At 44.3% G+C, this 26,203-nt stretch overlaps 1 long non-coding RNA gene across 1 annotated transcript in view; it reads right to left on the reverse strand.

The window, feature by feature from the left end:
• LOC132364940 (uncharacterized) overlaps positions 1-26,203 on the reverse strand; it is a 124,631-nt gene that overhangs the window by 97,767 nt on the left and 661 nt on the right. The window lies entirely within an intron of this gene.

Consider the following 26,203-nt stretch of genomic DNA (forward strand, 5'->3'; position numbering starts at 1 on the left):
TACCTGATCATCTAAATTTGCCTAAATTAATTTTGCTGCAGAGAAAATTCCTCTGTCCTTCCAGGGAGCTGGTTATGAAAACTCACTGTTTGTAAGTCGCTCTCCCTTCCATTTGTCATTTTCCCCACAGCCTGGCTTCAAACACACTTCGGAGAGCCCATCAGAACTAAGAGATTCCTGAAATAAGAGAGACTTCACCCACTCTAGCAGGTGATCCTGGGAAGATAAGAAAGCAGCCGTGGTGACCGGGGCTATCCAATAAAAAACATCTTAAATTTTCCAGTAGCTACATTTTTAAAAAGTGAAAAGGTTAAATTAATAACCTATTTTATTCAACCCAGTATATCACCAATATTATTTTAACATATAATAAATTATTATATAATAAATCAATATAAAAATTATTCATGAGATATCTTACATTCTTCTCTTTTCTACTTAGTGTTTGAAATCTGGGCTGCAGTTTATGCTTACAGCACAAACTAATTCAGACCACCCATATGTCTTTTTTTTTTTTTTTTGAGGTATAGTTAACTTACAATGTTGTGTTCATTTCTTCTGCACAGCAAAGTGACTCAGTTATACATATATATATACATTCTTTTTCATATTCTTTTTCATTATGGTTTGTCACAGAATACTGAATGTAGTTCCCTGTGCTATAGAATAGGACCTTGTTGCTTATCCATGCTCTATATAATAGTTTGCATCTGCTAATCTCAAACTCCCATTCCTTCCCTCCCCTACCCTCCTCTCCCTTGGCAACCACAAGTCTGTTCTCTGTATCTGTGAGTCTGTTGTTTCGTAGATATGTTGATTTGTATTGTACTTTAGATTCCACATATAAGTGATATCATACGGTATTTGTCTTTTTCTGAGTTACTCTGCTTAGTATGATAATCTCTAAGTCCATCTTCCATCTATGTTGTTGCAAATGGCATTATTTCATTCTTTTTTATATATATGTACACATCTTCTTCATCCATTCACCTGTCAGTGGACATTTAGGTTGTTTCCATATCTTGGCTATTGTGAATAGCGCTGCTATGAACATAGGGGTGCATGTAACTTTTTCGAATTATAGTTTTATCTGAGTATATGCCCAGGAGTGGGATTGCTAGATCATATGGCAACTCTATTTTCAGTTTTTTGAGGAACTCCACACTATTTTCCATTGTGGCTGCATACAATTTACATTCCCACCAACAGTGTAGGAGGGTTCCCTTTTCTCCACACCCTCTCCATCATGTGTTATCTGTAGACTTTTTAATGATGGCCCTACTGACCGATGTGAGGTGGTACCTCATTGTAGTTTTGATCTGCATTTCTCTAGTAATTATCGATGTTTAGCATCTTTTCCTGTGCCTATTGGCCATCTGTATGTCTTCTTTGGAGAAATCAGACCACCCATATTTCAAGGGCAGTAGCCCCACGTGGCTAGTGGCCACGACAGTGGGCAGTACAGCTACAGATGCTCTATGTGTGGCCAGGAGGCAATGAGGTTAGATAAAGAGTTTCTGAAGTATGAAGGATTCCCGATCTCTCTCTTTTTTAAAAAAATATTTATTTATTTATTTGGCACGCTGGGTCTTAGTTGGGGCACGCAGGATCTTCTTTGCGGCATGGGGGATCTTTAGTTGTGGCATGCGGGCTCTAGTTCCCTCACCAGGGATCGAACCCGGGTCCCCTGCATTGGGACCGCGGAGTCTTAATCGCTGGACCACCAGGGAAGTCCCAAGGATTCCTGATCTCTTAAGTGTCCAATCACAGGATATGCTGAACTTTTCTTTCACTCAGCCCCACCCCCGACCCCCAAGGGGCAAACACAACCTTCGTTCTGTCAGAAATGGCCACCTAGAATCAGAAGAACCTCGCCAGGGTCCTGAGTTTCAGATCCAAAAACTTAATAATCCTCAATAGAACAGAAAACACAAGATATTTATTGAGCACCTCCTAGGTACAAGAAACCACAGTAGGGGCTGAAACAAAACGTTTCCGAACTCACTATTAACTTCTAAGCCCAACAGGCGGGCCAGGAGGTTTTTTTCTTTTGTGGATCATCAGGCCTTATTAAAAAGTCGTTAACTCTCAGTGCCTGCATTGAGAAAGCAAGCATCTTTAACTACAGGGAACTGAGCCCCCTGAGTTAATAGCCTGCCCTGTTCTAAGTTCCAGGACAAACCAAAGCAACCAAAATCAGCACTTAAGAATCTTAATTTCTGCCTGCCCATCACTGAGTCTTCACTGTCCAAAGAATCCTAAACAAACAATCACTGTCAGGGTATTTGCACTGCTTGACAGTTCTTCTCAGGGTCCTTCTTGCTCTAAGTTGATGCAGGAAGTTCTTCTTGACCCAATTTTTTTTTAATATCACCTAAAAACTGAAGCATATTTAAATTAGCTCTGATTCCTTAAAATTCATGAAAGGTATGGACACCAAGCTTTACAGAGCTTTGTGGAAAGATGGCCCTATTTGAGGCCCTGTGGGGTTGGGAATGAGCTTGGCCCGCCATCGAAAAACCCGGGTCCCCACTCGCCCCAGCCCGTGCAGTGACGGCCGCAGTGCAGTGTGTCACCCAGGCCAGCATCACAGCATCCAAGCATCCGCATGGCCTGTTCCTCAACGGAATGCTGCACAAACAACAAGTAGGGAGCGGGACTTCCCTGGCGGTCCAGTGGTTAGGGCTCCGAGCTTCCACTGCAGGGGGCATGGGTTCGATCTCTGGTTTGGGAACTCAGATCCCACAAGCCACGCAGCACGGCCAAAAAAAGAAAAAAAAAAAACATGATGTAGGGAGCATTTCCAGAGCAAGAACTCCCCTTTTCCAACGTTCTATTTTACATTTCCTTTTTTGCCTATTTTCTCCATGTCCCAGTCTCATGGAGCTTGACTCCCAGTAAGATGGCACAGTTGTGAAGGGTTGTTCACAGGGACGAGTTCTAACAGTGTCTATGCCCAGCCTGGGTGGAGAGTGTTCCCACCCCAGGACACCCTCCTTCCTCACTTGCCGAACCAGGTAGGGAACAGATCAGAATCTAAAGAATTTAGGATGAAATGTTCCTCTTTTCCACCAATTTCTTATGGACCAAGTCACCCAACCATTAGTCATCACTTGATCACTATAGTCTAGTTTGAACATCAGGGGTCCAGATGATTAATGTATATATAAGGTAGTCATTTTAAAAACTCAAAGCCAAGTTATTTCGTGTTTTTTAAAAATTTAAAAATAAATAAAAATCGGGATTTCCCTGGTGGTCCAGTGGTTAGGACTCCATGCTTTCACTGCCGAGGGCCCAGGTTCGACCCCTGGTCAGGGAACTAAGATCCCACAACCTGCATGGCGTGGCCAAACATAAACAAATAAATAAATAAAAATAAAAGTAAAAAAGACCCGGGTCTCTCAGATCCCACAGGAGCTTTGGGATGGCGGCAAGTCCCTTTAATTGTTAAGTCAGCCCGCAGGCTGCTTCTCCACCCAGATCTTTCCTCCTTCCCATCACCATGATCTCACATAGAGCTTAGAGGCTCCCCACACCTCCCGCGGGCACAGAAAAGCCCCCAGACAAGGGTTTTCAGCTGACATCAGGGTCTGAAGTACAGCCCAGGCACGATCCACTGTGTGACACTTGGGAAGACAGTCAATTCATTACTCATTCTTTTCCTAAGAAAGCACCAAACTGAAGGCCTACGAGGTCCCATGCTAGGAATGGGGTTGACCGAGGTCTAGAATGGGCATGCGCTCAAGAACTTCAGGGCCTCAACAGATTAACTGAAGACAATGCATTATTATGCCAGCAGAGAAGGTCCCAAAAGGCTTCCTAGAGCTGATGGTGCCTGCTTTGAGCCTTAAAAAGTAAGCCAGAAGAGACCAGAAGGGGAGAAATCCAGCTCAGTCAAGAGCTTCTTGAGCTCTTACTAGGGGCCAGGCCCTCTGGAAACATCTATAGGAATTAACTCATCTACTCCTCACAACAGCCCTATGAGGTAGGTACTATTATCATCCCCATTTGACAGATGAGAAAACTGAGGCATGGAGCAAGAAAATAAATTGTTCGAGGTCATTCTGTTAGTAAGTGGCCAAGCAGACAGGACAAACCCAGCCGTCCGGCTCTGGGTTACTGCCCTTCCCTCTATGGCCCAGTGCCGGCACACACAGGAGCAAGTTGTGTTTGTGAATTTCTCAGCAAAGGCTGCAACCTGGATCACCTTGGAGGCCAGGAAAGTATCGATAATTTAAGTGCAAGAACCCTTCCATGAAGGGTGCCGTGAGGACAGTGGTGGACCGCTGGAGCCCAGCAGAGCCATCTACGTGCATCAAATTCAGTATCAGCCCAGTGCCCTTCAATCCAGACACAGCCACCCTGCTGGCAGCTGCCAATGTGTGTCCACCTCAGGGTTGAAGGGGCAAGGCTGGGGTGAGCAAGATGTGAGGCAGAAGGGACGGCACGGGGGACAGACACCAGGCCAAGAAGCTTGGACTTCATCTGGTAAACAATGGGGACTCTGATGGAGGGACATGATCACACACATTTTAGAGGGACAGCTGAGTCCACAGGGAAAATGCACCGAGGTGTAAAGATGAGTCGGTGGGGAGGCGGACGCACGGTTCAGGAGAGAGGGGGAGACGAGTGTATTAGTGTGCTACAGCTTCCAAAACAAAGTACCGCAAACTGGGTGGCTGAAAACGATGGAAGTTTACTCTCTCGGTTCTCGGAGGTTAAAAGTCCAGAATGAAGGTGTCGGCAGGGCTGCACTCCCTCCAGAGGCTCTAGGAAAGGATCCTTCTCTGTCTCTTCCAGCTTCTCTTCCAGCTTCTGGCGGCTCCCGGCAGCCCACAGCTTGTCGGGACATCACTCTGATTCCTGCTTCCACCGCCACAACCTTCTCCCGTGTGTCTGTGTCTCTGAGTCTGAAACCAGGGGAGTTAGGGCCCACCCTACGCTTCCCCCACCATGACCTCCTCTTAACTAATTACATCCGCAACGAAAAGACCTTGTTTCCAAATAAGGACACATTCTGAGGTTCCAGGGGACACGAGTTTGGGAGGGAGGGGGACCATATTCAACCCAATACGTAGGGGCCTGAACAATGGCAGGGGTAGCAGGACTGAGCGGGGAGACGTAGGGAAGATATACAGCAAGATGTCGTAGAGTGAGGATGGGGTGCTATCTCTTGGAAAAGTGCAAAATTCAGAATATACACCTTTATTTACCTAAACACATAAATCTGCAAGGATTCACAAGAAACCAAGAAAAGTATATAGTTAGCTGAGGGTGTAGAAAGAAGGGAGTAAACAGGGACAGAGTGAGAGCAAGACTTCTTCGCGTACACTTTACTTTATTCTATGGTGTTAGAAACCGCCAGGATTGACGTTGCTGTTAGAGGCGTGCTGCCAGGAAGGGGCACAAGGGAGGCTCTGGGGTCTCAGCATGTTCTGATTCTGGATCTCAATGCTGGCTACATGAATTTATAAAAATTCATCAAGATAGACACTTAAAATAATACACACTTTTCTACACACATGTTACGTTTCAATTTTGATATTTTTTTAAAATAAGCATTTACAGATACAAATGTTGGTAAACAGCTTCCTATCTGCTAAATGGAGCTGACATCACCCTGTCTACAGCAAAGCTCTCCTGGCTTGATGATGTCGATAATTCTAGGGGGGATGACACAGAAAGCTGTTGCCATGCAAATCTAATGTCACGGAATTTCACGGAACAAAGTCTACATAACGTGCTTTAAAAATCATCTTTTTTCCCCAAAAGAAATGTGAAGACAATAATGTTTTCATTAGTGCTTTCTTTGTTTCAAAAGAGATTTGGCCCCCATCCTCAAAGGATGAAATTTTAGCTGCAAGCAAGAAGGGTAGGGGAGATGGGGGCCCCTGAAAATATTTTTATGCTTTTCTCACTGAAACAAAACACCAAAAATGGATTTTCCACGAGAAGTGGCGGGAAGAGGGGCAGCTGCCTGAGCTTGGGAGCTGCACACATGGTCCCTGCCAGCTCCAGCCACCTACCAGGCCCTGCGTAATGGAAACACCAGATTTAAACAGGTGTCATAACAGTGAAAGGGCCCTGTAAACGGGAAACGCAGAAGGCCTGGAGGAGCCGGACAGCTGGTGCGGGAGTGAGGGTTACAGCCCTGAGTGGTCCCCAGGCTCCTGGAGTCTGCCGTCCTTTGCCTCACACACACTTAAACATCCATCTGCCTTCACAAGCACACACACATCACCTACACAAAATCTCTGCACAGGAAATCTCTGCCATTCCTAAGTGGTCTTGCCCAAATAAACTACCTCTGACAGAGTGCTCTGAGCTATTGGATTGCGTTAAATGAGAGGAAAAATGAGAGTGGGTTAGGGATTCCACAATGAACAGTCTGCTTGGTAGGTCAGGTCACGTGGACACCCCAGGCTACTCTGAGGAGGGGTATGGAATCAGCCTATCCCAGCCCCCACAACCGCCCAGGTGCTGTCACCGGCTGCTGGACGTAGATTTTGTGGATCCACGAAATCCACATTGCATGGCCTTGCTCGTGTCAATCTCTCTCTGCTTCCCCACTTTCTCATCCATCAAATGGAATGGCAATACCCACCTTGCAAGGGTTTCTTTTCTTTTTTTTATATTGGAGTATAGTTGATTGACCATGTTGCGTTAGTTTCAGGTGTACAGCACAGTGATTCAGTTATCCATATACACATATCTATTCTTCTTCAAATTCTTTTCCCGTTTAGGTTATTACAGAATAATGAGTAGAGGGAATTCCCTGGCGATTCAGTGGCTGGGACTCTGCACTTCTACTGCAGGGAGCACGGGTTCGCTCCTTGGTCGGGGAACTAGGATCCCACGTGCCACGCAGTGTAGCAAAAAATATATATATATATAGAATATTGAGTAGCGTTCCCTGTGCTATACAGTAGGTCCTTGTTAGTAAGGATTTCTTAATGGTGATGTGTGAAGTAGCAAAAAGGCCCAGAACAAAAGAAAAGATCTATCAAAGGTAGCCAGTCTAACGGTCATTGTCCTAAACACCACTTATAAAACTACTACTCATTTACCTGTAAAAAAGTGACTCCTCGTTCTTTGTCCAGAAGAAAGTATAAGATAAAGGGCAGGGCTTCCCTGGTGGCGCAGTGGTTGAGAATCTGCCTGCCAATGCAGGGGACACGGGTTCGAGCCCTGGTCTGGGAAGATCCCACATGCCGCGGAGCAACTGGGCCCGTGAGCCACAATTACTGAGCCTGCGCATCTGGAGCCTGTGCTCCGCAACAAGAGAGGCTGCGATAGTGAGAGGCCTGCGCACCGTGATGAAGAGTGGCCCCCGCTCGCCGCAACTAGAGAAAGCCCTCGCACAGAAACGAAGACCCAACACAGCCATAAATAAATAAATAAATAAATATTTAAAAAAAAAAAAAAAAAAAAAGATAAAGGGCAGCATTTGATCTGAAAGTCTCATTAATTCCCCAAAAAAGTTCAATAAGAAAAGTGTAGAAGGGGCTGCAATAAGACACTGAAAATGAAAAGAGGTGGGAAGATGGGGATAAAAGTGAATTCTCTTCCCGTCCTAGTCTGCCAGGGCTGCCATAACAAAGCACCACAGACTGGGTGGCTTAAACAACAGAAATGTGTCTTCTCGCAGCTCTGGAGGCTGGGAAGTCTGAGATCAAGGTGCTGGCAGGTTGGTTTCTCCTGAGGCCTCTCTCCTCATCTTGTAGATGGCTGCCTGCTCGCTGTGGGCTCACCTGGTCCTTCCTTTGTGTTCATGCATCTCTGGTGTCTGTGCGTGTGTCCAAATTTCCTCTTTTTATAAGGACACCAGTCAGATTGGATTAGGGCCACCCTAATGACCTCATTTTACCTTACTTCTTTATAGGCTCTATTTCCAAATGCAGTTACATTCTGAGGTACTTTGGGGTCAGGGCCTCAGTATATGAATTTGAGGGCATAAAATTAAGCCCATAACACTTCTTTATACCATAATTTGAAATGCTGAATTGGGTGTTCACAGAACTAAAGAACCCATGTGATGGAAACAACGCAAGTGCCCATCAACAGACGACTGGCTTAAGAAGATACGGTATGTATATATATACATATATATGTGCGCTTGTGTGTGTGTGTGCATGTGTAATGGAATACTACTAAGCCATAAAAAAATATGAAATATTGCCATTTGCAGCAACATGCATGGACCTAAGAGAATATTATACTTAGTGAAGTCAGACAGAGAAAGACAAATATTATATGACATCACTTAAATGTGGAATCTAAAAAATAATACAAATTAATCTATATACAAAATAGAAACAGACTCAGACCAAGAAAACAAACTTATGGTTACCAAGGGGAAAGGGAGGGGAGGAGGGATAAATTAGGAGTATGGGATTAACAGATACAAGCTACTGTACACAAAATAGACAAACAGCAAGGACCTACTGCATAGCACAGGGAACTACATTCAGTATCTTGTAATAACCTATAATGGAAAATAATCTGAAATATATATATATAAAACTGAATCACTTTGCTGTACACCTGGAACTAACACAACATTGTAAGTTAACTATACGTCAATAAAAAGGCAAAATGAATTGAAAAAAGAAAAGTCTTCATGCTTTTAGTTAAATTGACATCTCCCTACTAAAATATATTACAGAATCTGAAAGAAGAAGAAGAAGGAGGAGGAGGAGGAAGAAGAAGAAGGAGAAGAAGGAGAAGGACAAGGAGGAGAAGAAGAAGAAGAAAGATGAGGGGGAGGGGGAGGAGGAGGAGAAGGAGAAGAAGAAAAAGAAGAAGAAGGAGAAGGAGGAGGAGGAGGAGGAGGAGGGGGAGGGGGAGGGGAGGAGGAGAAGAAGGAGAAGGAGAAGAAGAAAAAGAAGGAAAAGGAGGAGAAGGAGGAGGAGGGGGAGGGGGAGGAGAAGGAGAAGGAGAAGAAGAAGAAAAAGAAGAAGGAAAAGGAGGAGAAGGAGAAGAAGAAAAAGAAGAAGGAGGAGGAGGAGGGGGAGGGGGAGGGGGAGGGGAGGAGGAGAAGAAGGAGAAGGAGAAGAAGAAGAAGAAAAAGAAGAAGGAAAAGGAGGAGAAGGAGGAGGAGGGGGAGGAGGAGGAGGAGAAGGGGGAGGAGGAGGAGAAGAAGAAGAAGAAGAAAAAGAAGAAGAAGGAGGAGGAGGAGAAGGAGGAGGAGGGGGAGGAGAAGGAGAAGAAGAAGAAGAAGAAGGAGAAGGAGAAGAAGGGGGAGGAGAAGGAGAAGGAGAATCCATGTGATACAAGGGATAGAGGAAGGAGCAGAGAAGTTTTGCTTGGAAAGAGCTTCTGGAGTGAGATGGGGGGAGGCAAGACAGCCACCCACAAACGGTTATGGGGCAGGGTTGGCTTTGTGCCCCAACAGGACACAGCTGGCATCAACGGGAGGAAGTTTCAGGGAGACAGACCTCCATTCCCTGCAGGGAACAACTTTCTAACAATTCACTGGCTCAACCAAGGACCAGGCTGACCCAGCATCAGCCTCTTCAGACTGCCGTTTGTGCCACCTTCCTTCGGTGTCAGCGAAGGCCAGCCGACACATATCTCGTGTCAACCCTACAACGTGGGAGCAGGCACCGCTTGGCATGCCTCCACAAAGGGGCAATGGAAGGGCCAGCCTCAGAAAGGGCAAGTGACTCAGCTAATCCAAGTCAGAGCCAGGGCTGGAACCCAGACCCTCTGCCTCTCAGTCTTCTGTTCTCCTCTCAGCTCCATAATGACAACTGCAGCAAAGGCTCACGTGACATTCCTCAGCCAGGGAGTCACAGAAAAGAGTCTGGAGTTGGGAGGACCTTATCAATCCCTCCAACTCTAAGATCCCAATCTAGAGGCAATCACGGTAGAAGGGCAGGGAATGGTGGGGAAAGACTCCTGAGGGATGATTCTCAACAGTGATTGTCAGCCTCCTTAAAACCAGCCACAACTCAACTATATGACATTCTGGAAAAGGCAAGGCTATGGAGATGGCAAAAAGATCAGTGGTTGCCAGGGGCTGGGGGGAAAGAGAGATGAACAGGCAGAGCACAGAGGATTTTTAAGGCACTGAAACTACGATATGACACTATAATGGTAGTCACATGTCACTATACATTAATCCAAACATAGAATGTGCACCAACCAACCGCCAGCCCTAATGTAAACTATGGATTCCAGGTAATGATGTGTCAGTGTAGATTCGTTGATTGTAACCAATGCAGCACTCTGGTGAGGGCCGTTGATCATGGGGGAGGCCGTGCATGTGTGGAGACAGGGGATATACGGAAACTCTCTGAACTTTCAGCTCCATTTTGTTATGAACTAAAACTGCTCTATAAACCAAACTCTATTAACAAAAAACAAACAAAAACAAAAACTAGCCGCAACAGGTCACCTACAACCATTTCACCAGCCTGGGCATCAGAACTCTTAATGTTGCATCCCGTTCACTTTTTAAACTTTGGGTTCATAAACCCAAAGACATGGACGTTGGAAGCTAGAAAGGCTCTCAGAACAATTCTGCTTCAACCTCATTCTCTCACAGATGAGGAATCCAAAGAAAGTTCTTCCTTGTTTTTATTTTATTTATTTTGCTCCAGAGAATGTAAAGGATTTAAGAGATAAGCCAATAACAGTGTTTTCTAAAAGCTTGAAACAATGTTCAAAATCATAAACACAAAAAGTTCAGTCTACCTGAAAAGCAAAGAGAGAGAGAGAGAGAGAGATTCTTTATTATTATGTTAACAGTAACAAAATAAAATTAAATAATTAAGACCCAGTGCAGATTAGGCATGGTTACGTCAATATACTCATACATATGAACTGATCAAGACTTTTTTTTTTTTTTTTTGATCAAAGCGTTTTAAAGCAGTTTTGAAACAGGAGGGAAGGGGGCAGGGCACAACCTCTGAAAGAATGACATAGCCCGAGGACATGACATAAACTGATTAGAACCAAATGGGTCCAAGATGGCTGACAAGTTGACTTCCACTAGACCTTGAGCCTCAGTATATGCTCACTGTAACACATTAGCAAGCTAAATGACATACCCACAGGCTCCAGGACAGTTCCAAGGATCCATAAGGATCAAAAAGTGGGCGGTGGCCCAATTCCTGGAAATCCCCACCCCTTCCCAAAATAGCTGGAATCCTTCTCCCACTCATTAGCCTATGAAATTACCCACCCCTATAAAAACTGACAACCCCACACCCTGGTGCCTTTCTCACCTTCTGAGATGGCCCACACTCTGTCCGCGGAGTGTGTTTCTCTCTAAATAAATCCACTTCTTACCCATCACTTTGTCTCTCACTGAATTCTTTCTGCGATGAGACATCAAGAACCTGAGCTTCATTAAGTCCTGAAACCAGGTGTGTGATCTCAGTTGGAAGACCATGGGTTTTGGCCAGGTTCGAATCCCAGCCACGTGGGTTCGAGTCCTGGCCGTGTGGGTTCAAGTGCCAATCAGGGTTTTGGCCGGGTTTGAATCCCGGCCACGTGAGTTTGAGTCCCAGTCTGAGTTTTGGCCGGGTTCGAGTCCTGGCCGTGTGGGTTCAAGTCCCAATCTGGGTTTAGGCTGGGTTTGAGTCCCAGCACGTGGTTCAAGTCCCAATCTGAGGTGCACAGTTTCAGTTTGGTAATTCAAATCAAGAGCCATTTTTTTAATGTCATATTTAATACAAATACCACATCCTGAGAATTTAGCCTGAGAAAAACAAGTTTAAAAAAAAAAGGAAAAAAGCAAAGTATACATCAAGAACTTCAAAGGAATCTTAAGATAGTGATTAAAAAAAGAAACACAACAAATATTCGATTACAGGAGGATGGTTATGTAAGTGACCAGCTCACTGGAACATGTGACCATCATAAACAACAAGTATGGACATAACCTGGCTACTTTTATATTTTCTTAATTGATAAAAGTTTAATATCAACTTACTTTATAAAAATCAAAAGAAAATGTCTTGAAACAGATACCATACAATTCTTATGTGGTCTCCCTACTGACCTGAAACTACAGAAGGCATTTAAGGAAGAGATGCTATGTCAAAAACAAAGACTAACCCAAGGGGTATATGTTACTTTACAAATCTGATTTGCAGAAAAACTAGTTGGTTTGCCTAGTTTTGTTGTTGTGGTTGTTGGTTTCGTTTTTTTGCTTGTTTTTTGCTGATTTCTTTCTTTTTATTTATCAATTTGCAGATACACTGGTGCCCTAGTAAACTTCAGTGGCAACCAGTGAGGTTTGTTATGTTTTACATTATTATGAAATTTTACATATTTGGTATGATTCAATGAATTGTAATTATTTTTCTTTTTTCTGAAGTCTAGATTTTTCCCATTAGTTTTTTTTTTAATTTTATTGAAGTATAGTTGATTTACAATGTTGTGTTTAATTTCTACTGTACAGCAAAGTAACTCTCTTATATATTATTTTTCATATTCTTTTCCATTATGGTTTATCACAGGATATTGAGTACAGTTCCCTGTGCTATACAGTAGGACCCTGTTGTCTGGCCGAGTTTTAAAACTAATCACAAAATCCATTTTCTTAATGGTCCAGACATTTTGCCAATTCTTTCAACTCAACAGAACTTCCAGCAACAAATGTCATCATTGGTTTATCCCCACTAGGAGTTTGTACCTGCGTGTAAGCACAGTTCTTTTTACATTTGTCCACGTGGCTACTTTATAGGAGTTGATGATGCAATGTCCCATGAAAAGAAACAAAATACAAAGCTGTATCTATGCAAGAGTTACAAATATGTAAAAAGGGCAGGAAAAGATAAGAACAGAGAAAAACCAAAAGCAACAGTGTGTTCCCATAGCAGCAATGTTGGAGAATGGCTCCTTTTAAATGTACTTGATTGTTCTTACAACAAACAAACATACAGCAAATAAAAATACATTTTAAAGAGTAAGCTGATCTGTGCAGCACAAAGTTCCTTTAGAAGCTCCTGCTGCCCCCGACTAGCAAATAGTTTGGCAGTGCCAAAGCAGAGGCCTGAACCCTTATCTGATTTCAACCAGCAATTTGAGATTTCACTTTCTCTAGAGCCAGTGGCCTTCATCCCTCCCTCTGTGGTCACATGCAATTAATGCTCTGCTCTCAACACTGCACCCACCACATGCTACAAGTCATCCATCAAGGGACCACCCTCCATGAAGATCCCCTTTTTACCATCTGGTCCCTCTGCATATCGTGGGATACTTTCACCTCCCAGCCACATTGCATTCTCCTGCAGGCACAGGACTCCACCTCTTGCTATTTCTACCAGCCCCCATCCCTCACTTCCACCCTCAGGCTCTTCCATTATTTTCTGCACAGAGAATTTCAGTATCCAGGTATAAATTCCTCCCCCATCCACCTGCAGGCTAGGTCCTGGGCTGCTTAGCCCCGAGCCCCCATGACCCTTAACAAAGTCCAGGTGTGGAATAGCTCACCTCAGAATTAAAGACATATTGGTGCAATGCTCTCGGACTTTTTCTTTGTTTTCTGGTTCCTGTTTATCTGCTGGTTCCTGTTTATCTGCTGGTTCCAAATTGTGTGCCTGGCTGCTTGCTCACCGCTGTGGACTGAATATTTGTATCCTCAAAAAATTAAAAGGTGAAGCCCTAATCCCCAATGTGATGAGGGGGCAATTGGGGGAGGTAATCAGATTTAGATCAGGTCAAGATGGTGGAGCCCCCATGATGAAATATAACGTCCTTATAAAAAGAAGATAAGAGAAGAATTCTGTGTGTGTGCATGCAACAAGGAAAGGCCATGTGAAGCCACAACCAGGAAGAGGGCTCTCGCCAAGAACCTGACCGTTCAGGTACCCCGATCTCAGGACTTCCAGCCTCCAGAACTGTGAGAAGTAAATGTCTGCTGTTTAATTCACCCAGCCTGTGCTGTTTCATTACAGCAACTCGAACTAAGACACCCACCCACCCATCTTCCCCCTCAGAATGCGTGCTGCCTAGTTTTCACTCTTGCTATAGCATCAGCTTCATCCTGGCTGAAGACTGCTCACCAGCAACTAAGACACCTTCTTGCCAGTGGGTCCTTGCCAGTGGGTCCTTAGGGAATATGCCTGTCCCTAGTCTCTCCTGAGTACAGCCTTTACCACCTTAGGCTTCTCATCCCTTAGCTGCCACCTTGCAGAGCCCACCGTCTTGGCAAAGACCAGAGCACCATGCATATATCCTGACTGCTGATGTTTTAAGTTGGGGGCAAGTGTATGCTAACCTGTATCGAGCTCCTCCACAGGGGCGTCATGGGCAAAACCAAGATCAATTTGGCTGAGACCCTGCCCTCAAAAAGTCTGCAGTCTAGGGTCAAGCCCATTCTCATGTCCCCTCTGTGGATCCCAGAATCCACAAATCTTCCCAGGAAAACTGGGTAACTGTTCTGTCTTTGGGGCTTCTCTTCAATGTCTATTGGGAGTGTATGATGACCTCTAATCCGCAATACCATGGTAATCGCCTGCCATTTGGTGCCTGAAGATTTAGTGAGATTTCCAGCTGGGCCTCTCCACCTGGTTTCTTTGGGCTAATCGTGAACCTTCCAAGCCACGATTTTTCTTGCCCATAGAGTGCGCTTAGTAGGACCTTTCTTGAAGTGATTGTGAAATCCAAATGACAAACTTTTGAGACTTCCCAGGAGAAAAAAAAAAAAAGTTTGCAGCCTAGGAAAAGTGTTCACAGAGACACAGACAGAGTATGATAACACACCTAAAAGAGCCATTAGGGAATTCCCTGATGGTCCAGTGGTTAGGACTCAGCACTTTCACTGCAGGGGCCCGAGTTCGATCCCTGGTCAGGGAATTAAGATCCTGCGAGCATCAGCTCGGTGCTTTGTGACCACCTAGAGGGGTAGGATAGGGAGGGTGGGAGGGAGGGAGATGCAAGAGGGAAGAGATATGGAAACATATGTGTATGTATAACTGATTCACTTTGTTATAAAGCAGAAACTAACACACCATTGTAAAGCAATTATACTTCAATAAAGATGTTTTAAAAAAAAAAAAACTAAAGTGAAAAAAAAAAAGATCCTGCAAGCCTTGCAGCACAGCCATAAATAAATAAATAAATAAATAAATAAATAAATAAATAAATAAAAGAGCCATTAAACACTAGAACATCAAGGAAACTGCATAAGGATGGCTGATTTCAACCAGACCTGGAAGAAGGGCAAGCAAAAATGGGAACAGTCCAGATCTAGACACAACGCATGCAAAAAAATGAGAATAGGATACATCCCAGGGCAAACGGGACTCCTGTTTCACTGACTCTAAGTATTTGAGAAAGGAGTCCTGAGAGATAAAATGGGAAAGCAGGGCTGGGACCAAAGGACTAGATAGAGTCTTTGAAAGCTTAAAACACATGGTGACATATCAGAGCTAAGCTTTAGGAAAGTCACATTTCTCAGCAGTAAGTACACACCCATATGACACGTTCTTAAGTGATTTTAACAGGCAGTCTAATGGAGTGGTTGGACATACTTGTGGGTTAAACTGTGTCCGCCAAAAAGATATGTTTAAGCCCTAACCTGTAGTAACTATGACTACGACCTTATTTGGAAATTGGATCTTTGCAGACATAGTCAAGTTAAGATGAGGTCATATAGGATTAGGATGGGCCCTACATCCAATAATTGGTATCTTAATAAGAGAGAGGAAGAGATTTAGAAACAGACACACAGCCGCAAGAGAAGATGGCCATGTGAAGAAGGAGGCTGAGATTGGAGTGATGTCACAAGCCCAGGAATGCCAACGGCCAGCAGAAGCTGAAAAAGGCAAGAAAAGATTCTACCCTGGAACCTTTGGAGAGAACATGGCCTTGCCAACATCTTGATTTTGAACATCCAGCACTATGAGAGAATAAATGTCTATTGTCTTAGGTCATCCAGTTTGAGGCACCTTTTACTAGAAGCCCCAGCACAAGCATGAATTAAGCTTGACTTGAAAATCATCAGTGCTTTAGGACCTTCAGAGAAGATGGGCTAGTTCATGAACAAGGAAGCAATCCTAGAGAAAAACTGAGGTCATGAGGCACAACTGTGATTGGAACTGTGGATGTAAGACTACTGTCTAAGGGGAAAGGAGTATAAAGAAAGGGATGCAGTCAACCCTCGAAGGTCAACAACTTTCTGATGACTGAGGGTCTGGGTTCAATCCTATCCTGATAGGATCAGTCAACAATGGGGCTAATCCTTCCATTGATATTTAATCACTGGGATTCTTGGTTGCCCCCATGGGCTTTCTCATCTTTGTTCTTTCCAGGGCTGGAATCCACAGTCTTTATTCTTCCCGAAATCCTAACTTTTGAGAAGACACTTCGCTATTAATCCCCATGTGTAAGTGGATTACAAAAAAAAAAAAAATTGGGAGATTAAGTTTCTACTACTTGCCACCTACCCAAAGATGAATGTGTATTTAACTAATGCAATTTTTCTGATTATACTAGTAACCCCTACTGATTGTAGTCTTTCAGTTAGAGAAAATTATGCCTAAGAAAATAAGATTTGCACTTACCTTCAACACTAAAAGACATTCGTTGTTGCTATTTGGCTATATTTACTATTTGTATCTGATGTATTTAAGAGAAATACTTTATAATTAAAGAAAAAAAAAACTTTGAAGATGAGTTATTTGGGAAGAATCATCCAGACAGACAAAGAAAGTGTAAGGAAAAAACCCACAGAACGTCTGAGAAAAATGGAGAAGGGTGAGCCCAGGTAATCAAAGGCCATTAACCATTTTAACATTGCTAGAGGTCAGAGAGATTTTATTCAAACTAAAGGAGGAAATTCAAAAACATGACTCTCACAGCATCCTTAAGTTAGCTGTAATACTCAGGGTATTAAACTATCAAACTTGACTCATGTCCTAATTAAGCTGTCCATTTCAGAATTCCACCAAATAACTTTTCCATGATGGAAACCTTAATATTTAAGGGTTTTTCCTTTTTTTCCCAAATTATGGTTTTCTAGCAACCGTAACACAGCAACCAAGACCATACCTTATGCCCTTGGTACCAGTCTCCCCAAAGAGCTGTATGTATAGACCTGCACGTATAACCCTTGGCTGTCTTAGCTGTGGCTGGGCCCCAGAATGTTGGAGGAGCTGGGTCCATATGCTGTAATAAAGTCCAGACGTTATACATGGCCAATTGCTAGTTGCCAGCAGGCCTATAAATTCACTTTTCCTAACTTAGATGGGATTCAGAACTGCTGCATCACGGGCTAAAAAGACACAAATTACTGCAATTAAAATTCAGAGGCTATCTGTGAGGAATAATTTTAGCCCTTCTCACTCAAATAAGCTACATTAACTAGTCCTGGTTTAAAGAATAGGCCGTTCCCTTGGACCTCTAAAGACTCCGAGGTCCTCAACTAATCTGCAACACCTACCAAAAAAATCCATCTGCTTTTGACCCTATTTCCTCCAAGAAAGAGAAGGTCATTTGGGTTCTGTTACTTGAACTGAGCTGAAATCATGCCACAGGCTCCCACAAACCTTTTTCTTTAAGGTAATTTAAATGCTTTGATACAACTGGTGAGCAGTCACTGGACCAAAGTTTCAGGCATTCAAGGCATTCGATCCCCAAATTAAAGCAATTAACTGTCAGGGAAGGGAAGGAAAAAATAAGGAAAAAAACCACAGGATTCATTTTCTCAATCAATTTTAAAACAACTAGATTGTTAAACTGTTTAGGTTAAGTGAAAACCATAGTTATGAAGCTTTAATTTTTTAAATGACAATGAAATGTTAAAGTTCCAGTGGCATAACTGTAGAATTGAAGTAATTTCTAATCAGAGGTTTCAAGATGAGATAATTATTCCAACATTCATAAGACTTTTTCTAAAACCTCACAGTAGATCTTGCGCTGCACTTGAAACATTTTTTCTAAAAATATTTTTCATGCTCCACAAACTGCTTAAGAAGAGGAACATTATAATTATCAGCCTGCAAATATTTTTCCCTCCCATAACAGGGACCAGAGCAGAATTCAGGGAACAGTTATTAGCAACATCCGGAAGCCTTTAAATAGCTGAACTTAGTCAAGCACTGAGAAGCCCAAAATGCCTGAAATTATTATCCAATTTTTTAGAACTCTGTCTGAAAAAAGAAAGACACTTTATTAATTTAATTCCAGCTAAAATAATAACCAAAGTGTTTAAAATAACCAAAATAACCTGATGCCTCAAGATAGCTAGCTTCCAAATATCTACAAAACATAAGTTCCTTTCCTATGTAAAGAAACTTAAATAGGCGGATCTCTAACAGTATTTGTGTCTTTTGAATGCAGAGTTTCCCAACCTCAGCACCACTGACTATGGACCAGATAATTCTTTGCCTGGGGGACTGCCCCATGCATTGTGGGATGTTAGCAACATACCTGACCTGTACCAGCTAGATGCCAGGTATCTCCTTGCTTCTAGGCAGATGCTAGGTACTTCTCCAGTAGAACAATCAAAAATATCTCCAGACATTTCCAAATGTTGCCTGGTGAGCAAAACTGGCCCCAGTTAAGAACCCCTGTCCTAACATAACACAATAAAAAATATTTCAACCAACAAAAAAAATTCATCACCCAAAAGTTGATACCCAAAGACGGCTCCCTTTCAAGTTACCTTGGAAACATACCCTTCCGCAGCTGTGGTAAATAAAGTAAATAACTCAGTCATTCACAGTTTTTAAAGTAAACAAAGTATTGCTCTTTTTTTTTAATGTGAAATCAGAGATTTAAAATATAATGTCTCCAGTGCTTCTTTTCTCAATCTATAACTTAAGTCATGCCAGTATAACTATAGAAAATATAAAACTAGTATAGCCTGGCTATGGAGTGCAAAGTTGACAGTTATTGACAGTCATAACTAAGCAAACATCTTTACTGATCTTCAGCTTTTTAAAAGCAAACAGTATGTAAAGGATGCCATCAGAAAAGTGAAATGATTATCTACAGAATGAAGAAAATGTTTGCAAATCATATATCTGACAAGGAACTTATATCTAGAATACGCAAAGAATCCTCACAATTTAATAGAGACAGAAACCAAATTTTTAAATGAACAAAGGGTCTGAACAGACATTTCTCCAAAGAAAAGATACAATTAGCCAATGAGCACATGAAAAGATGCTCAACATTATTATGTACCAGGGAAATGCAAATCAAAACCAAAAGGAGATAGCTCCTATCACCCACTAGGATGACTACAGACAAAAAAACAGATAATAATAAATGCAAGGATATGGAGAAATTGGAATCTTCATTCACTGCTAGTGGGAATGTAAGATGGTACAGTCACTTTGGAAAACAATCTAGCAGTTCCTCAGAAGTTTAAACATAGAATTACCATATGACCCAGCAATTCCACGCCTAGGTATATACCAAAAAGAATTTAAAACAAGTATTCAAACAAATATTTGTACACTAATGTGTACAGCAGCAACTATTCACAATAGTCAACAGGTGGAAATAACCCAAATGCCCATCAACTGATGAATGAATATAAATAAAATGTGGTATATCCATACAATGAAATATTGTCCATCAATAAAAAGTAATGAAGTACTGACATGCCACAACATGGAAGACCCTTGAAAACATTATGCTGATAGAAGATAGTCACAAAAGACCACGTATTATATGATTCCATTTATATGTAATGTCCAGAGTAGGCAAATCTACAGAGACGGAAAATAGATTAGTGGTTACTGGAGGCTGGCGGGATGGGTACGGAAGGGAAGCAAGTGATAACGGATGTGGGTTTCTTTTGGAGTTGATGAAAATGTTCTAAAATTGATTGCAGTGATGGCTGCTAAACTCTGTAAATATACCAAAACCCACTGAATTGTACACTTTAAAGAACTGAATTGCATAGTATGTAAATCATATCTTAATAAAGCCATTATCAAAACAAAAAATAGACAAGGCACAGAAGACTTCGTCGTGCTTATCGTGCTTATAGAACACAATCGCACCAACCCTGACATCTGACAGAAGCTGTAGGTATAACAGGAAGGGAAGGGGAGAGGAAAGATAGGTCAGGATACTGATATTCTCATTTTACAAAGGGGAAGGAGGTAAGAGTCCCTGTCATTGGTTGATGGAACTAAATTAGTCCATATAAGTAACAAAGATTGAACTATAAATATAATCATCAAAAATCTGGAGAATAAAGAAAATAAGAAGCAATAAGTAAGCTAAATTATTCATCATAACAGGAAGTCAGTAAATAAAAGTGGCATAAACAGATTATTTAGTGATATAAAGACAACCTGTAGAACTAAAAACAAAAATGAACAAAAGTGATTATTTCTGGAGAGTACAGGAGTGGGCAGAATAAAAACAAAATGGGGACAGAACATGTTTTTCATGACAAGCTCATCTATTCTATTAGTTTGTTAATACCACGTGGAATCATTACTTTGCACGTCGTTTCCAGAAACAAATCAAACTTGGCATTACTTGAGTTGAAGAATCCACGTGAAGTAAGAATATACTTGACGTCAGGAAAAATACTGAAGTGGGTCATCATCACTGAGTGAAACTGTGATTTCAATATATTAGAGCAAAACTGACTCAAGTGTCATAGCCAAGGACTGCATCCCTAGTTAGGCAGTCTGGAAATGTATGTTAGATCCTTAAGAGGACAAGAAACTCGTACAGAGCCCCTACCCTCTCTGTGGCAGTTAAGAAGCGTCATAAGGTCAAAGCTTCACCATGGCAAGAATATTCAAAACTCCTAACAACTTTTGGATCCAAAGACTTTTTCAATGAAAGAAAGCACATAGGGCATTCTCAGGACACAGCAGGATTTCCCAACTGGGAAAGTATACTACACGGTTACTTAAACATAATCAGGGTTACAATACTGACACTTGGAACTCAAGATTCCAGGCAGCAAAACTGGGGCACTTTTGAGAATGTCAGATGGTAGAATTAGTCATGAAGCCAGGCAACAGGCATGACCAGGAGTGACCAGGGTACCCCAGAGATCTAGGGGCCTTACAGGCATGGAAAGGGACTCCATGGTTATCAGAACCCAGGTGGCTACAGCACGATAAAGAACTTGCCCCCCACGTTCCCACCCTCCATGGATATCCTTGTGTGTGTGAGGAGATCAAGGTGCACATTTTGGGGACTTGGTGGTCCAGGGGTTAGGACTCCACACTTTCACTGCCGAGGGCCCGGGTTCAATCCCTGGTCAGGGAACTAAGATCCCACTAGCCACGCCGAGCAGCCAAAAAAAAAAAAAAAAAAAAAGAACATTTTGCAAAAGAGACCAAAACTAACACATTAGCTCAGTAGTTGGGTCAGGCTCCTGTTAAGTCCAGAAAAACCAAAATGCACATCTGAACGTCATGGCGAGAATAAACCACAGTTCTGAACCTCTACAACACTGCCCCCAAATCAAGTGGGAACGAGCTAATGAGTTCCTGACTCTCCTAGATATTCCTGCTCAAAATCTTCTTTTGCCCAGAATGCGGCCAAGCGCTCTCTGCCCTGCGCAGGAAATGCGGTTGGGTCATAAGAGATCTTGTCCCCAGGATCTGAGAAACCCTGGGATGGTCAGGCTTTGGGCTGGAATCTCTCCCGCAAAGACCCAGGGGGCCACCAACGTGGCTGGGGGAAAGGGGAGGCAAAGCAGACCCCCTCCTGAGGGCCCCTCAGGTTCAACCTGCAGACCTGAGGCCCACCTTCTCTTCTGAAAAGCAAGCATTGGGTGGAAAACCCCATCCACTCCATTTCCGTGGTCCTGACAGCTCCACAGGGAGGACTCCCAAACCCAGGACTCCCCCTGACCTCCCCTCCCCCAGAGTTGACCCGGTGACTTTCCAGGGCTCATTATCCCCTCCGCAGAGGGCAGAGGAAGCCAGGAGCAGGAACTAGGATGGATCTGTGTTTACGCGGTGAGCACGTCCTGGCCCAGGAGGAGGGCGGCTAGGCAGGCAGAAGAGCAGCCACTGCGAAGGCAGGGTATCCTGTCTCCTCCACGGCCACAGAGAACTGTGTTTGGGGTTTTTAAGGACAAGCAACTGAATCTCCTTCGCCTCATCCCCCATCCACTGCCCGCCCATCCCAAGCCAAGCTTGGTCCCAGGTCCACTGTCTCCCAATCACGTAACTCCTCACACACCTGTATGCTCACCTATATACTCATCCTTTGGTCTTTAATAAAATCCTTCTGTAGAAGCTGGAATTAAATAATGCAGGGGGGTATTGTTTTGTTTTGTTTTTTAACCAAAGACACTTTCCTCCTCCCTTTCATTTCTCCTCCTTCATGAATTCAAAGTGGCCCGAGCCAGAACACACGCAGTACCTTCTTGCTTGGCTCCAAAATGCTACATCCAAGTCTCTCTTTACGGAAAGAAACTGCGACAGCACCAAGGCTCAAAGGGCCTTGGCCCATTCGGAAACTGAGGATGCGCTCAACTGAAAGCACCTTCCCTCCCACATGGCTCCTCACTGAATCATCACTCTCCGTTCAGCATCCTTTGGATGCACACAATTGATTGGCTCTTATGTTGTGCCAGGTGGTTTTTTTTTTTGCTGCTATTTCAGTGAACTGAGACCCCACTTGCAGCCAAATGCAAGGCTCTGAGCTCAGCCTCGGCCCAACGAGGGAAGAATCTCTCTCCACCTAGCAAGAGCTCCAAGGTCTTCTAGAAGAATCTCACACGAGTCCAGGAGGAATCGCTCCATATCCACGGTCTAGGCCTTTATGAATGTCTTAATGAGGTCCCTGGAGACCACAGAAACAGTGAAAGTCTCAAGCTAGAGGGGTGTGGAGGGTGGGAAGGGGATGGAAGGGGAAAACCCACCTAACTATTAATATTCTGTACCTTTTACACTAGAGCATTGTTTTATTTTCCAAAAACTCTGTTCCTGGCTGAGTATTGCTTTATTTTTTGAGTGCCTCCTTTATTTTATTAAAAAAAAGAAATTTAAATAAGTGATGTGGCCTACAATGACAATAGTTTTTTTTTAACACAGGAATTATTATATAAAATTAAATATTTAGAGATGAAATGGCCCGAAGTTTAGAATTGTGAAAAACAGAAGAATTTGGCTGGGGGCCTTGCAAATCTGTTTCTTCTGGTCCCATAGTGAGGGGGTGGGGGGGAAAGAAGGGGGACAATGGAAACATACACTCTACCCATTTGCTTAATTTAGAAAGGAAAATGAATATTTATATATGCATATATGTATACACACACACACATCCCCAGTGAAACACTGTTTTAGATACAGGAGTCCAAATGACTGGACACAGTGAAAATAAGGCTCTTTCTCATCCACAAGCCTGCACCTAGGGATTCAGGAATTCCACAGGACCCTCTGTACACTGCCCACAGGAACCAAATTCTCTCTCTGCCTTCTCACCCTCAAGCCACCTGAACTCTCAGGCAGAAGCTCCCTGCCATCACTGGCTTCTAGGCAAGGCTTGGACGTGATTCCCATGCTCTTACCTGCATTCCTCATTTGGGAAAGCATAGGCTTGAACTTGGCATCTATTAAAGTGCTGTCTCACAATACGTGTCTCCTTCAGGCAGTAAGTAACCTCCTTGCATCGCGGAAAGGAAAGGAGAGGTGTTACCACGCGCACCTAGCAGGCCCTCTGCAAAGCTCTGGGGAGGAATTCCCGCCCAGGCTCTCCAGAATGCCCGGGGTACCGACCCGCTCGCCAGAACTCCAGGAATTTGGTGGGGAGCATGGGGGAGACAGGCCAGCACCAAGTCTTCTTTCTGGTCTTAGACGGGGAGGAGAGGAGTGGGGAGCTGGGAGAGACAACCGCAGGGGGAAAGGAGAGGAAGTCTTTGTCCCAGCTCTTTGGATGCGCACTAGAGTGCAGTTAAATTGTCCGCTAATGAGATTTCCTGACCACGTGCTCCCTTTTAAGTCCAGGCCCCCAACTGATTTGATCCCCAGGCAGCAGCAGGGGGCAAAGCTGCCTTCAAGCATCCCTAAGGGCCAGAGAATTCCCAGAACAAGTGCAGGAAGGATCAGAATCATCTCTGCGACTGGGATTTTAAATAAATAGGTTGTCACATTTCTCCACTGGCATCTAGCAATAATGCTACTGACCCGGTAGCTCATATGAGGCAGCCTCCACTTGGGGTGACTGAGGCAGGCCCAGGGGAGCAGAGGGCATGGGGAACATTCCCTGTGGGCTTCTCTCCCACTGGACAAACTGCAAGTCCCTCGCCTACTTTTGTTTTTGTTTTCTTGCTTGTTTTGGTCAGTAAAGGCCCCTGGGATCTACGTTCAGTGAGGTGTTACTGGACCCAACTCAATAATTTGCTCCAACAGACAAAAGGGTGTTGGAACAGGAAGCATTTTTTTCAATATCTTATTCTGTAGCCAAGCCTGAGATGGTCTTTTTCAAACTATTTATTCATCTGATTATAGGTTACGGAGGGGCTTTTCTTGTTTTCGTTTTTCCTGTCTGAAACTGGCTTCTCTCTTTGCCTGAAGGAAATCAGCAGTGCTGATGGGGCAAAGGAAAAACAAGTCAAAACACATTGACAGCATTTTGAAGGTATTCAGTGAAATCAATTCTCCTACTTTCCCTAGTTAGACGACAACCTCCGCCTAAGGTATATTTCTCTTCTATTCAAAGATAATTACCTAGGAACTTCGGTGTTCACCACTCCAAGACAACCTCCCTGGCGGAGCTTTTTACGGTGGGGTACAAAAGAGCATATTCTAGACACCAGCGATTTACCAAACTTCTGCTACAAGACACAGCTCAAATTTCACTTCTACCAGTAAGTACTCCCTCCCGGCCTCCAGGTATCTCTTTGTTCAAACCTCCCTCCATCCGGGTATTATTCACTTTGCACAGCGGCCATTGGTTCAGCGCAACCACTTCCCACCTGGACTAGGTTTCCTCCTCCAAACCCAGGCCTGGGTCTCAGCAGAGCCTTAAGAAAGAAGGAAGGAAGAAGAAACTAAAACCTAATGGAAATTCAAATACAAAAGAAAGGAGCTGTAAGCGATTAGATAAGTAGAGTGAAACCTAAGAGCAAGTACAACACGCCCTGTTTGAAGCTGAAAACAGCAATCCTTCATGCTTTTTAAAATAAAATAGGAGTTGGGAGAACGGAAAACTGCAGAAAGGGGAAGAGACGCGGGGCCATCCTCTGCAATAGATTCCCTCTAACAGGGAAACATTATTCCAGTGTTTCGTACGTAGCAGTCACTGCGCCAGTTGATTTATATTGTCGTTTAACTCCCACTCCCACTGCCACAAATGGGGATACTCATCATCCCCACTTTACAGACCCGGAAACTGAGACCCAGGGCGATTAAGTAGCTCGGTCTGGAACAGATCACCCAGCTCGTGAGTGACGCTGAGTAGGCACTGGAAGCCGGGTTTTTGACCTCAGCGCCCAGGCTCTCCACTTCTGTTACAGCTCAAACAAAGTGGACGCCAAGTCAGCACGCGTGGGTAACCCGATCCGCTCTGACTGAAGAATGCCCCACAGCTGCTCTGCGGGGCTGCGTGGGTACCACTGAAACGGGCACGGATTGGCCAGCGTCCCCAAGGGCTCGCGCGCGTCCTTCAAGACTTGCCAACACGCAGGAAAAGGCAGACTCGGAATCCACCTGGACTGGCTCGGGGACGAACCCAGAGGATGCCACTGGAAGGGAGGTGAGCGTGGCTCAGTCAGCGCCCCGACGGCCGCCAATGCGAGAGGGCCTCTGGGTGTAGGGAGCCTGGGAGCGCCGTGCGCAGCGGGGACTGGGCAAGACGGCGCCGTCTGGTCGTCTATTCCCCGCAGCATCTCGCCAGGAGGCCCGGGGAGGGGGCGTCACCTGACAGCATGCACCAACTTCTCCCTGCTCGGAGGGGGGCTCGCGGCTGCAGCCAGGGGAGCGCAGCACGCAGCTCTCGCCCAATGGCGAGGTCTGTAAACAAAAGCGGGCCCCACGCGGGTCCCCAGCTGGGCGATGAGCGGAGCGGCGCGGCGCAGCAGCATCCGAGCGGCCGAGCCTGCAAGAGAGCTAGGCGGGACCGCGATCCGGCGCGGGGACCCGACGCACAGCCCGCAGGATCCCGCGTCCGGACGAGTCATTGTCTGCGCCCGCGCAGGAGACCGCTTTAAATGTCCCCTCCCAGGTCTGCGGCGGGTCCCCGGCCCTGTGTGCCAACCCCCAGGCTCTCCGCCCCGTGAGTCGGGTCCCGAGCGTGGCACGGATAGCCA

The sequence above is a fragment of the Balaenoptera ricei genome, chromosome 4 (assembly GCF_028023285.1).
Source record: "Balaenoptera ricei isolate mBalRic1 chromosome 4, mBalRic1.hap2, whole genome shotgun sequence".
NCBI classification, from domain to species: domain Eukaryota; kingdom Metazoa; phylum Chordata; class Mammalia; order Artiodactyla; family Balaenopteridae; genus Balaenoptera; species Balaenoptera ricei.